This window comes from Lissotriton helveticus, chromosome 5_1 (assembly GCF_964261635.1).
Source record: "Lissotriton helveticus chromosome 5_1, aLisHel1.1, whole genome shotgun sequence".
Taxonomy (NCBI): Eukaryota; Metazoa; Chordata; class Amphibia; order Caudata; family Salamandridae; genus Lissotriton; species Lissotriton helveticus.
In genome coordinates, this window is record NC_136065.1 from 1,321,148,465 (window position 1) to 1,321,163,864 (window position 15,400).

Below are 15,400 nucleotides of genomic sequence, written 5' to 3' on the forward strand. Positions count from 1 at the left end.
TCTGCATGCAGGAAGCTCAGCGTCTCGCGTCAGTGTGTTGGGTGGGAAGTCCTGGTCTCCTCTGGCTATCTTAGCAAGATGTTATGTATATATAATCATAGGTCTCCCTGGGGTTCCACCTCGCTGTATTACTTTGTCGGACTTAGGATGACTTAGTACATAGGTATTATACAGGAGATGTTAGCCCTGCTGTGCTTCCAAGAATCCTAATGTATAATGTATGAGGTTTTTGCCAGGGAAAATCCTGCGTTCTAAATGCAGTGTTGTATCTAGGTAAAAAGTCGGTCCCTAAGAACCGTTATGTATGTAATGTAGGGAAGCATATAGGTGAAGGATTACGATATTACCTGAGCCTATATTAGGGTACCTATATGGAATTTAACGTGACTACTATAAAGGATTGGCTGATGTTGTTTGTTCTGGGTCTCATCAGGTTGAAGCAGCGACTGTACCAACAACTAGAGACCATTGTCACGATCTGGCCCCCGGAGACTTAGTACTTGTAAAGAGAAATGTGAGAAAGAACTGCCTCAAACCCCACTAGGGTGGACCATACCAAGTGATATTGGTGACTATCACTGCCGTAAAGTGTGGAAGAGTTCCGAATTGGATTCATACCTCTCACACGCGAAGAGTGCCAAGTCCCTCTGAAGAGAGAGCTCCTCTGTGTGAAGAACTGATGGACGTGACCGAAGGGTCACCTCAGAGGGTGAGCCAAGCTGCAGAGGAGTCAGAGGGGGCTGAACACGATCCAGAACGACCAGAGAGGGGTCCAGTTGAACAAGCTGCTGAAGCTGCCTCTGAAGGAGGCATGACCGTGGTGTCTGGAAAGGAGTTTGATCTTGACGATGGAGTCAGCGAAGGAACGGGGCAAGTGCCGAGAACGGACCTGATAGAGACCTGGCCAGAAAGAGGGCCAATCAATGATCTGATGCTTGCACCTGAAAGAGGACTTGTGCCTATTGCTGAAATGTCCGAATTTGAACTAAGTGATGTTGAGGGTGAGGGTCTGATTTCCAGAAGGTTCAAAAGAGTAAGAGTGCCTTGTCAGAGTTACTCTTCACCTGAGTGGACCTATCTAGCTGCCATTGCAGACGAGGGCGAGCTCGAGAAGTCAGTGCTGATAATCTAAGTCTTGTTGAAGATTCCTGGGACTGAAGTAAATGCGCTCCTTTCATTGGCCATCCCCTATCCACCAAGATTGAGTGGCCTAGTGATCTCTAATTCTGAAGGATGTCACTTTCCCTCCCCGGGGCATAGAACTAGGATTGGTGGGAGAAGCAGAATTGAGAGCTGATTTATAGCAACTGATTGAACTACATTTGGGTTTGGTGCTCATTAGAGATGTTGAATGAAGTTTATGAACTGGGATAAAAGCAGCTAAAGAAAAAAGATTACCTGTACCCGAGTGGCTGAAAAATAAAATTAAGAATTACACCTAGAAGAAGACAGAATAGGGAAAAAGGGTCTTACAAACTTGCACATAGAGGGAAGATAATAAAGAAAATCAGGCAGAAAATGGACAAGAGAAAAAATGTCAGAGAATCGCTTGAGAGATATTTGTGATTTCTGCCTTGTTTGAGTGGAACCTAACTGAGAAAAGAGACTCTGTGGTTGCAGTGCTCTTATTCCAATTTGAGTCTGCGACTGTTTAACAATGGAGTCTAGAAATGCTACCCGAAACTGCATGTGTATTATAGGCATACTAATAACTGTTGTAGTAGTGATAATAGCACTAAGAGTATACTTCCTAGGTTGTTAGAAGAGGGATGAAAATACGTTGTCCCTGAAGTGGTTACTCCTGTACCAGGGGTTCCAAAAAGAGGTACTTTAAGACCAACTGACGATTTTGCTGCTAAGGGAGAGCAAAAACGACAATTGATGGACAGAATGCAGAACAATGTCATACATTCACCCCAATACAGAGATCTGGGCCTAAATCCATCGTTATTTTGCTCACCATGCCATTCCAGTTTGGACCCAGCCAAATGCAAATCAGTCTTGACCCTGCACCCAATGGCAACAGTCCAGCCCGAATTGCCAGGCCTGGTAATCCTTGGACTAGAAACAAGCATACTAGGACCGGTTTCGGGCTTTCAGCCCTCATCAGCCAAGATAGCTTGACTCCAGTGGCATGAAGAGCACTTGACCCAGGTCTGGGCATACCCGTCCCACTCGGGGTGACTTATGCAAAAACAACAATTGATGGACAGAATGCAGAACAATGTCATACATTCACCCCAATACAGAGTTCTGGGCCTAAAACCATAGTTTTTTTTATCACTATGGCATTCCAGTTTGGACCAAGCCATATGCAAATCAGTCTTGACCCTGAGCCCAATGGGAATAGTCCAGCCCGAACTGCCAGACCTGGTCCTCCCTGGACTGGAAAGAAGCATCCTAGAACTGGGTTCAGGCTTTCAGCCCTCATCAGCCAGGATAGCTTGACTCCAGTGACATGGAGAGCACTAGACCCATGCCTGGTCATACCCGTCCCACTCGGGTGACAAATGCAAAAACAACATTTGATGGACAGAATGCAGAGCAATGTCATACATTCACCCCAGTACAAAGTTCTGGGCCTAAATCCATAGTATTGTTGCTCACCGTGCCATTACAGTTTCGACGCAGCCATATGGAAATTAGTCTTGACCCTGCACCCAAGGGGAACAGTCCAGCCCAAACTGCCAGGCCAGGTCCTCCCTGGACTGGAAGCAAGTATCCTGGCACTGGTTCTGAGCTTTCAGCCCTCATCAGCCAGGATAGCTTGACTCCAGTGGCATGGAGATCACAGGACCCACGCCGGGGCATACCTGGCCCACTCAGGGTGACAAATGCAAAAACAATTGATGGACACAATACAGAACAATATCATACATTTACCCCAGTACAGGGATCAGGGACTAAATCCATCGGTTTTTTGCTGACCATGCCATTTCAATTTGGACCCAGCCATATGTAAATCAGTAATGATCCTGCGCCCAATGGGAACAGTCCTGCCCGAATTGCTAGGCCAGGTCCTCCCTGGACTGGAAACAAGTATCCTAGGACCAGTTTCGGGCTTTCAGTCCTCATCAGCCAGGATAGCTTGACTCCAGTGGCATGGAGCGCACGGGACCAACGTCTGGGCATACCCGTCCCACTTGGGGTGACAATGCAAAAACAACAATTGATGGACAAAATGCAGAACAATGTCATACATTCACCCCAGTATAGAGATCTGGGCGTAAATCCATTGTTTTTTTGCTCACCATGTCTTTCCAGTTTGGACCCAGCCATATGCAAATCAGTTTTGACCCTACGCCCAATGGGAACAGTCCAGCCCAAACTGCATGGCCAGGTCCTCCCTGGACTGGAAACAAGAATCCTAGGACCGGTTTCGAGCTTCCAGCCCTCATCATCCAGGATAGATTTACTCCAGTGGCATGTAGAGCACGGGACCCATGTCTGGGCATACACATCCCACTCAGGGAGACAAATGCAAAAACAATAATTGATAGAAAAAATAAATGCAAAACAATGTCATACATTCACCCCAGTACAGAAAACCGGGCCTAAATCCATTGTTTTCTTGCTCACCATGCCATTCCAGTTTGGACACAGCAATATGCAAATCAGTCTTGAGCCTGCGCCCAATGGGAACAGTCCAGCCCGAACTGCTAGGCCAGGGCCTCCTTGGACTGGAAACAAGCATCCTAGGACCGGTTTTGGGCTTTCATCCCTCATCAGCCAGGATAGCTTGACACCAGTGGCATGGAGCGTACGGGACCCACGTCTGGGCATACCCGTCCCACTTGGGGTGACAAATGCAAAAAAAACAACAATTGATGGACAGAATGCAGAACAATGTCATACATTCACCCTAGTATAGAGATCTGGTCCTAAATAAGCATGAGCGTAAAATCCGTTCCGCTCGCGGATTTTGCGGATTTTCGGTAAATTCACAATCCGCGAACTCTCGCGAACTTGCCGAAAATCCGTAAATCCGTGCGAAGCGGATTTTTTGCTTGGTCGCACTTGCCAACTAGAATACTATACAATTTCGCGGGAGTAAACACTTGCGAACACGTAGATGCGGCGAGCAGCGACAATCTCGCAATTGCGAGATTGCAAAATTTGCAATTTCGCACAAGAAATCCACCAGCAGGCAGCATAAACCTTGAAAATTATGATTTTTATCAGAATAACTCCTCAGGTTGACATTTGCCTGCACTTTTTTTTGCAAGGAGTCCATTTTGGGGGGGGGTGGGAGGAAGGAAGTGCCCCACAGTCTCCAACTTCCTGTTCCTGTCCAGCAGGCTCCTCCCAGTGCTTTCTTCATGTGCTGGTCACTTTGATTTGGATCTTGACCTGGAAGGATTACTTTTTGTGGATGCTGCTGGATATTTGGATTTTTGCAAAACTGAAAGCACTCAGCAGGTGCAAAAGTTCAATCTTATCATTAGTAACCATCCCCTGTAGTGCTTCCTGAGGGGCCCCTTCAGAGTTCAGTTGCCTACTTGCAATTATTCTATGACCCTGCCCTGACCCTCACAGCAGGCTCAGAGAATAGCTACAAGTATACCACAAAGGTCCTGTTAAAAAAATTACACTGCAACAGAAAGCAATTACAGATAAGGAAGCAGGTGCCAGCCTGGAAGTTCAAATTCAGTGACACATTAATCAGCCCCTAATTCATTCATGTCAGTTGAGGCAGGGCAGGTGTGCTTTTCCACCCATAATCTACAGTGATGAACTAGAGGGTGGCATGGGTGAGCCGGAGGGTGGCATCGGTGAGCCAGAGGGTGGCAGTGGTGAAACAGAGGGTGGCAGTGGTGAAAACAGAGGGTGCTGTGATGAACCAGACGTAGAAACAACATGTTCGCGACCGTTGCTACCTGACAAGTAAGTTCGCGTTTGCGAACTGGTAAAAAACCCTCGCGAAATGGCAGAAACACTTGCGAACACAAAAAAAAAAGGAATCCGCAAATTCGCGAGAGTTCACGGATTTTGCGGATTGCGAATCCGTAAATACGCAATTTCGCGGATTGCCAATTCGCAAAATCCGCCCATGCTTAGTCCTAAATCCATTGTTTTTTTGCTCACCATGCCTTTCCAGTTTGGACCCAGCCATAGTTCAAGTTCAAGGATTTATATAGCGCACTACTCACCCAGAGGGTCTCAAGGCGCTTGGGGAGAGGGTACATTATTTATCGAATAGCCAGGTTTTGAGTTCTTTTCTGAAGGAGATGTGGTTCTGTGTAAGGCGGAGGTGAGTGGGGAGTGAGTTCCAGGTTTTGGCCGCCAAGTAGGAGAAGGATCTGCCTCCCATGGTGAATCTTTGGATACGTGAAACTGCGGCGAGGCCTTGATTGGAGGATCTTAGTTGGCGGGTGGGTGTGTAGAAGGATAGTCGAGTGTTGAGGCATTCGGGCCCTAGTTCGTAGAGGGCCTTGTGCGCGTGGGTGAGGAGACGGAATGTTATTCTCTTATTGACGGGAAGCCATTGGAGGTCTCTCAGGTGGCCGGTAATGTGATCTTGACGAGGGATGTCCAAAATGAGTCTCGCCGATGCATTTTGGATGCGTTGGAGTTTTTTCTGTAATGTGGCTGTGTTTCCGGCGTAGAGGGTGTTTCCATAGTCCAGTCTGCTCGTGACCAGTGCGTGGGTGACGGTCTTTCTTGTCTCGGTGGGGATCCAATGGAAGATTTTTTTGAGCATACGAAGTACGTTGAAGCAGGAGGATGAGACGGCGTTGACTTGTCTGGTCATCGAGAGAGAGGAGTCTAGGATGAAGCCTAGGTTACGTGCGTGGTCTGTGGGTATGGGTGCTGAACCCAGATCCGAAGGCCACCATGAGTCGTCCCAGGCAGAGGGGGATGATCCTAGGATGAGCACTTCCGTTTTGTCTGAGTTAAGTTTTAGGCGGCTGTTTTTCATCCATACGGCTACTTCTTTCATGCCATCGTGAAGGTTGGTTTTGGCGGTGTTGGGGTCTTTGGTGAGGGAAAGGATCAGCTGGGTGTCATCAGCGTAGGAGATGATGTTCAGGTTGTGTTGACGCGCGATGGAAGCGAGTGGACTCATGTAAACGTTGAAGAGGGTGGGACTGAGTGATGATCCTTGTGGTACACCGCAGATGACTTCGGTGGCCTCTGATTTGAATGGGGGGAGTCGGACTCTTTGAGTTCTTCCGGCAAGGAATGAGATGATCCAGTCCAGGGCTTTTCCTTTTATGCCGATGTTGCTGAGGGTGTTGTGACAGACAGTGCCGAAGGCGGCGGAGAGGTCGAGTAGAATGAGGGCCACTGTTTCTCCGTTGTCCAGTAGTGTTCGGATGTCGTCTGTTGCTGCGATGAGGGCGGTTTCGGTGCTGTGTTTGGCTCGAAAGCCGGATTGTGAGGGATCGAGGTAGTTGTTGCATTCGAGGAAGGCGGCGAGTTGGCTATTGACGGCTTTCTCGATGACTTTGGCCGGGAATGGGAGGAGGGATATGGGGCGGTAATTTTTAAGTTCAGAGGGGTCTGCTGTGGGTTTCTTCAGGAGGGCGCTGACTTCGGCATGTTTCCAGCTATCTGGGAAGGTAGCAGAGTTGAAGGAGCAGTTGATGACATCGCGGAGATGGGGTGCGATGATGGAGTCTGCTTTGTTGAAGATGTGGTGGGGACATGGGTCGGTTGGCGAGCCAGAGTGGATGGAATTCATTAGGCGGATGGTGTCTTCAGTGGTGATTGGGTTCCAAGCGCTGAAGTTGTTAGAGGGCGGTTTAGGTTCTGAGGGGGGTGGAGAGGATTGTTCGTTGGAACTGTTTTCGAAGCTGTTATGTATGTCGGCAATTTTGTTGTAGAAGAAGGAGGACAGCGAATCGCAGAGGTCTTGGGAGGGAGTGATGTCGTTTGAGGCTGCGGTGGGGTTGGTGAATTCTTTGACGATGTTGAATAGTTCCTTGCTGTTGTGGGCGTTGTTGTCGAGTCGGTTCTTGAATGCTGATTTCTTGGTGGATCGAATCAGCTGGTGGTGTTTGCGGGTGGCTGCCTTGAGGGTGGTCATGTTGTCGGTGGTTGGGTTTTTTCTCCATGTTTTCTCGAGAGTGCGGCATATCTTCTTGGATTTCTTACGGTCATCGTTGAACCAGGGGGCCTTTTTGCTGTCTTGTGTGGTGTGATGGTTTTTCAAGGGTGCTAATTCATCAGCGCTGTGAGTGATCCATTGTTTGAATTTGATGGCAGCTTGGTTTGGGTTCGATGATAGGGCGGGTGTGTTTTGGTTGAGCGATGTGAGGAGTTGGTCGGTGGTGATTTTGTTTCATTTTCTTCGGGGAATAGGTTGTGGGGGGTTGTGGGTTGAGGTGGTTTTGTAGCTGAAGTGAACACAGCTGTGGTCCGTCCAGTGGAGAGCTGTGGTGCGAACGAAGGAGATGTGTTTGCTGGAGGTGAAGATTGGGTCGAGCGTGTGTCCGGCTACATGGGTGGGGGTGTCAACAAGTTGTTTGAGGCCGAGATTGGCCAGGTTGTCAAGGAGGGTGGTGGTGTTGCTGTCGTTTTTCTTTTCCAGATGGAAGTTGATGTCTCCTAGTAGAATGTAGTTCTCGGAGGCCAGGGCATGTGGACTGATGAAGTCAGTGATGTCTTCGCAGAATTGTTTACGGGTTCCTGGTGGTCTGTAGATGAGGGTGCCTCTAAGTGTGGTTCTGGGGTCGGTGTGGATCTGGAAGTGGAGGTGTTCTGTGGTTGTGAAGTTATCGTCGGAGCTGGTCGTGAATTTGATGGTGTTCTTATGGACGATGGCGATGCCTCCTCCTGTTTGGACGGTGCGGTCTTTTCGGATGATCTTGTAATTGTCCAGGACGGCTATGGCGATGTCGGGTGTTGATGATGCGTTCATCCATGTTTCAGTAAGGAAGGCGACGTCCGGTGATGTAGTGTCGAGTAGATCCCAGAGTTCGGTGGCGTGCCTGTGGACCGAGCAGGTGTTCAGCAGGATGCACTTCAGGTGGTTAGTGTCGGAGCTGTGTTTGGGGTTAGTGGAAGTGGTATGGTTCGTGATGCTGGTAAATTTGCAGGAGTGGCAGGCGAAGGAGCCGTGGGTACGTCCCGGGGCAGCTTCGTAGCATTGGGGTGAGCGTCCGGGGTTAAGGACCGAGAGGGTAGCGGCGTCATACGTAATGCGGGTGGTGTGGGTTTTGCGAGGACCAGGGGGTCTAGCGCTGGCCGCGGTCCAGGCGCGGACGGGCGTAGACGGGCTTACCTTTGGCGCACCTTCGGCGCGACCGCTGCGCGCGGACGCTGCGCGTAGGTCCATCTGTCTGAAATGGACAGTGGAGGGGGACGGAGCGTGGGAGGGTCAGCTGGGAGGCGGTAGCGGGGAGGAGAGGCGGGCCAGGGGAAAGCACAACAACAAGATGGTGGTCAGAAAGAGAAAGCGAAACAGGGGTACAGCCAAAATAATAAACCCCAAATATGCAGCAAATATACCAGCAGGCTTGCAGAATGTCTCAGCAATGTCGCGCTAATTATCAAAGCTGAAAGTGCGACGCTCCGTTGTTATACGCTATGTCTGGTTGAATGGGCTAATAATATAAGTTGAAAACAGGCTACGATACCAGTCGCGGAAAGCAGGGCAATGTGCTTCAGCTGTAGGAGTCGCGGAAAGCAGGTTGATGCGCTTCAGCTGTAGGCGCTAGGTTCTGGAGTCAGGAAGCGTGGGGAGCGACCGCTTTGGAACAAGTCCAGACGGTCACAGCGTTGTGTAGGAGGAGGCGAGTCTTCTATCCGTGGGTGGGAGGGTCAGCTGGGAGGCGGTATAGGGGAGGAGAGGCGGGCCAGGGGAAAGCACAACAACAAGATGGTGGTCGGAAAGAGAAAGCGAAACAGGGGTACAGCCAACAATAATAAACCCCAAATATGCAGCAAATATACCAGCAGGCTTGCAGAATGTCTCAGCAATGTCGCGCTAATTATCAAAGCTGAAAGTGCGACGCTCCGTTGTTATGCGCTATGTCCGGCTGAATGGGCTAATAATATAAGTTGAAAACAGGCTACGATACCAGTCACGGAATGCAGGGCAATGCGCTTCAGCTGTAGGAGTCGCGGAAAGCAGGTTGATGCGCTTCAGCTGTAGGCGCTAGGTTCTGGAGTCAGGAAGCGTGGGGAGCGACCGCTTTGGAACAAGTCCAGACGGTCAGTCTTGACTCTGCGCCCAATGGGCACAGTCCAGTTGGAAATGACAGGCCAACTCCTCCCAGAACTGGAAACAAGCATCCTAGGACCAGTTTCCGGCGTTCATCCCTCATTAGCCAGGATACCTTGACTCCAGTGGCATGGAAAGCACGTGGACCACGTCTGGGCATACCCGTCCCACTCAAGGTGACAAATGCAAAAACAACAATGGATGGATAAAATGCAGAACAATGTCATACATTCACACCAGTACAGAGATCTGGCCCTTAAACCATTGTTTTTTTGCTCACCATTCCATTCCAGTTTGGACCCAGCCATATACAAATCAGTCTTGACCCTGGGCTTAATGGGGAGAGTCTAGCCCGAACTGCCAGGGCAGGTCCTCCCTGGACTGGAAATAGGCATCCTAGGACCGGTTTCGGGCTTTCAGCCCTCATCAGCCTGGATAGCTTGACTCCAGTGGCATGGAGAGCACAGGACCCACGTCGGGGCATACCTGTCCCACTCGGGGTGGCAAATGCAAAAACAACAATTGATGGACAGAATGCAAAACAATGTAATACATTCACCCCAGTACAGAGATCTGGGCCTAAATCTATCATTTTCTTGCTCACCATGCCATTCCAGTTTGGACCCAGCAATATGCAAATCAGTCTTGATCCTGCACCCAATGGGAACTGTTCAGCCCGAACTGCTAGGCCAGGTCCTCCCTGGACTGTAAACAAGCATCCTAGGACCCTATTTCGGGCGTTCAGCCCTCATCAGCCAGGATAGCTTGACTCCAGTGGCATGGAGAGCATGGGACCCATGTCTGGGCATACCCGTCCCACTCAGGGTGACAAGTGGAAAAACAATAATTGATGGACAGAATGCAGAACAATGTTATACATTCACCCAAGTACAGAGATCTGGGCCTAAATCCATCATTTTTTTGCTCATCATGCCATTCCATTTTGGGCCCAGCCATTTGCAAATCAGTCTTGACCCTGCACCCAATGCGAACAGTCCAGCCCGAACTGCCAGGCCAGGTCCTCCCTGGACAGGAAACAGGTATCCTAAGACCGGTTTTGGGCTTTCAGCCCTCATCAGCCAGAATAGCTTGACTCCAGTCGCATGGAGAGCACGGGACCCACGTCTGGGCATACCCGTCCCACTCGGGGTGACAAATGCAAAAACAAGAATTGGTAGACAGAATGCAGAACAATGTAATACATTCACCCCAGTACAGAGATCTGGCCCTTAAGCCATCGTTTTTTTGCTCACCATTCCATTCCAATTTGGACCCAGCCATATGCAAATCAGTCTTGACCCTGCACGTAATGGAAAGAGTCCAGCCCGAACTGCCAGGCCAGGTCCCCCCAGTACTGGAAACAATCATACTAGGTCCGGTTTCGGGCTTTCCGCCCTCATCAGCCAGGATAGCTTGACAGCAGTGGCATAGAGAGCATGGGACCCACGCCTGGGCATACCCGTCCCACTCGGGGTGACAAATGCAAAAACAACAATGGATGGATAAAATGCAGAACAATGTCATACATTCACACCAGTACAGAGATCTGGCCCTTAAACCATTGTTTTTTTGCTCACCATTCCATTCCAATTTGGACCCAGCCATATGCAAATCAGTCTTGACCCTGCACGTAATGGAAAGAGTCCAGCCCGAACTGCCAGGCCAGGTCCCCCCAGGACTGGAAACAATCATACTAGGTCCGGTTTCGGGCTTTCAGCCCTCATTAGCCAGGATACCTTGACTCCAGTGGCATGGAAAGCACGTGGACCACGTCTGGGCATACCCGTCCCACTCAAGGTGACAAATGCAAAAACAACAATGGATGGATAAAATGCAGAACAATGTCATACATTCACACCAGTACAGAGATCTGGCCCTTAAACCATTGTTTTTTTGCTCACCATTCCATTCCAGTTTGGACCCAGCCATATACAAATCAGTCTTGACCCTGGGCTTAATGGGGAGAGTGCAGCCCGAACTGCCAGGGCAGGTCCTCCCTGGACTGGAAACAGGCATCCTAGGACCGGTTTCGGGCTTTCAGCCCTCATCAGCCTGGATAGCTTGACTCCAGTGGCATGGAGAGCACAGGACCCACGTCGGGGCATACCTGTCCCACTCGGGGTGGCAAATGCAAAAACAACAATTGATGGACAGAATGCAGAACAATGTAATACATTCACCCCAGTACAGAGATCTGGGCCTAAATCTATCATTTTCTTGCTCACCATGCCATTCCAGTTTGGACCCAGCAATATGCAAATCAGTCTTGATCCTGCACCCAATGGGAACTGTTCAGCCCGAACTGCTAGGCCAGGTCCTCCCTGGACTGTAAACAAGCATCCTAGGACCCTATTTCGGGCGTTCAGCCCTCATCAGCCAGGATAGCTTGACTCCAGTGGCATGGAGAGCATGGGACCCATGTCTGGGCATACCCGTCCCACTCAGGGTGACAAGTGGAAAAACAATAATTGATGGACAGAATGCAGAACAATGTTATACATTCACCCAAGTACAGAGATCTGGGTATAAATCCATCATTTTTTCGCTCATCATGCCATTCCATTTTGGGCCCAGCCATTTGCAAATCAGTCTTGACCCTGCACCCAATGCGAACAGTCCAGCCCGAACTGCCAGGCCAGGTCCTCCCTGGACAGGAAACAGGTATCCTAAGACCGGTTTTGGGCTTTCAGCCCTCATCTGCCAGAATAGCTTGACTCCAGTCGCATGGAGAGCACGGGACCCACGTCTGGGCATACCCGTCCCACTCGGGGTGACAAATGCAAAAACAAGAATTGGTAGACAGAATGCAGAACAATGTAATACATTCACCCCAGTACAGAGATCTGGCCCTTAAGCCATCGTTTTTTTGCTCACCATTCCATTCCAATTTGGACCCAGCCATATGCAAATCAGTCTTGACCCTGCACGTAATGGAAAGAGTCCAGCCCGAACTGCCAGGCCAGGTCCCCCCAGGACTGGAAACAATCATACTAGGTCCGGTTTCGGGCTTTCAGCCCTCATCAGCCAGAATAGCTTGACTGCAGTGGCATAGAGAGCATGGGACCCACGCCTGGGCATACCCGTCCCACTCGGGGTGACAAATGCAAAAACAATTCATGGACAGAATGCAGAATAATGTCATACATTCACCCGAGTACAGAGATCTTAGCCTAAATCCATCGTTTTTTGCTCACCATGCCATTCCAGTTTGGACACAGCCATATGTAAATCAGTATTGACCCTGCACCCAATAGGAACAGTACAGCCCGAACTGCCAGGCCAGGTCCTCCCTGGGCTGGAAACAATCATCCTAGGACCGGTTTCGGGCTTTCAGCCCTCATCAGCCAGGATAGCTTGACACAAGTGGCATAGAGCGCACGGGACCCACGTCTGGGCATACCCGTCCCACTTGGGGTGACAAATGCAAAAACAACAATTGATGGACAGAATGCACAACAATGTCATACATTCACCCCAGTATAGAGATCTGGGCCTAAATCCATTGTTTTCTTGCTCACCATGCCATTCTAGTTTGGACCCAGCCATATGTAAATCAGTCTGGACCCTGCGCCCAATAGGACAGTCCAGCCGGAAATGCCCGGCCAACTCCTCCCTGGACTAGAAACCAGCATCCTAGGACCAATTTCCGGCATTCAGCCCTCATCAGCCAGGATACTTTGACTCCAGTGGCATGGAAAGCACTTGACCCACGTCTGAGCATACCCGTCCCACTCAGGGTGACAAATGCAAAAACAACAATGGATGGACAGAATGCAGAACAATGTCATACATTCACACCAGTACAGAGATCTGGCCCTTAAGACATCGTTTTTTTGCTCACCATGCCATTCTAGTTTGGACCCTGCCATATGCAAATCAGTCATGACCCTGTGCTTAATGGGAACAGTCCAGCCCTAACTGCCAGGCCAGGTCCTCCCTGGACTGGAAACAGGCATCCTAGGACTGGTTTCGGGCTTTCAGCCCTCATCAGCCAGGATAGCTTAACTCCAGTGGCATGGAGAGCACAGGACCCATGTCGGGACATTCCTGTCCCACTCAGGGTGACAAATGCAAAAACAGCAATTGATGGACAGAATTCAGAACAATGTCATACATTCCCCCCAATACAGAGATCTAGGCCTAAATTCATAGTTTTTTGCTCACCATGCCATTCCTGTTTGGGAGAGCAACATCTCCACTTTGATATGACTAAGGGCGATTACACTTCTAATACTCATGCTAGATTGATGTATGAATACGTAGACACTATGGGAGCTAGTGATTGCTATGTACGAATGCAGCTACCCGTATCTGTAGAGGAAGGCTTCACCTACCATCAATTCCACATGACCTATGGCATCAGTTGTAGTTTTCTTCTTAGTATGTTTTATAAGAAGGGCTATTTTTTTAATGTTACTTTTCCAATTATGATGTAGTACTTTCTGAAGTGCCAGTTTGGAAGCATTTGAACAGTTTTGAAACCAAAATGACTGTTGAGATGATAGGGAGTTAGTTGTACCCCTTAATGCTTTAGGCACTGCTTATGGTCATAGACACAATTTGACTAGAATCCTAACAAATGAAGGGAAGAAATTTGAAGCTCATTTAGAAGATGGGTTTCGAATCTTAGTAAAGGACATGCATAAACCTTACAAATCCCCTAATTGGATAATGGAGGAGTTGAACCATCGTGCAAAAGGAAGTTCAAGGCCATTAGCGTTAGAATGGGAACACAAGGGAAGGCTGTGTATTAAGCAGGCTGAGAATGAGTAAAGTTCTATATTTGTGGGAGAGAGTGAGTGGGATCACACATTTTTGGATCATGGTCTGTGGAAGATGTATTTGGATTATAATGTATAGCCTATTCCAGTAGTCAATTATGTATGTGTCAACAAGGCATACATGCGGTTACCTAGTAATTGGTATGGTACTTGTTATCTGGCTGTTGTATTCCCAAAGATATGGAGGAATGGATGTAGAGGAACTGGATGTTTTGAGTGGCGTGACAAATGCTAGACAAAAACATGGAGTGACAGCTGGAGTGGGTATAGGAGACATCGTTGGAGCGTTGATACCTAGTTTGGGTGTGGTGTTCAATGATATTAAGATTAGGACGCTATTTGCCATAGTTAAAAAGCTATCCACAGATATCGCCAGATCTTTGCTGTTCATAGTTGGTAAAATGCTCCTGATCAGGGCTGTGGTAATGCAGAATTGAGTTGCTCTAGATGTTTTGCTTGCAAAAGAAGGTGGAGTTTGTCATACGCTGAAGGTCCAACAATGTTGTACTTATATTCCTGACAGTAAGGATTTGCAGAACTACATTAGTAACGGTGAACAACACTTACAACGTAACTTTTACATCGCAGAGCCTTTACAACGCAACCATTACAACGCAAATTATTACAACCCATTGCTCTGGGGGGCGCTCTAGGATAGGGAATAGGTTAATTTACTATCCAATAACCTTCCCTAGTGTCCACGGGGACTGGAGTTGGAATAGTAAATTAAACTATTCACTATCCAGCACCCCAAAGCACTATGCGTTGTAATGGACTGCGTTGTAATACTTGCGTTGTAAAGGCATGCGATGTAAATGCATGCGTTGTAATGTCATACATCCATTAGTAACATAACTGACTTACATCAGGAATTAAGGGATCTGGGTGCTGAGGGTGTTTAGGACAAAGTGGGATTAGGATTTTGGGCTGTTGGGAAATGATTTGCGAATCTGGGAAGGGGAATAATGGGATATGTTATATGGCCCATCTTGATTGTTATCATATGTGTCATTGTGTTGGTTGGATTGGTGAGGGAATACAAGTCATATAGAATGAAGCAAAGAGAAAGAGATCAGAAGGAGAAGGATAGATGAATAGAAAGGCTGCAGGACAGCTTTTTTGAGTTGGATGGAGAAGTTCAGGAAATGGAGAATGGCAACACCATCTGTTTAGATCTCTCCTTCTTGCTGATTACTTCCCTAGATGATCATCGATAGGCTTATCCAATGAGATGGGATAATTTGTGATGACTCAATGTCATTGGGGGGAAGTTGATAGAGCGAGGAACTCATATTCTACATTGGGTACTTGTTAGGAGTGCAGTGTAATTGGTGTAAACCACACTTACCTATTATTCAATGTTGTGAATAAATTGGATTTTGGGAGAAAGTGGGAATCAATTAACATGTTATTGTATAAATTAACGCAATCAAATGTAAGGTTTAATGTT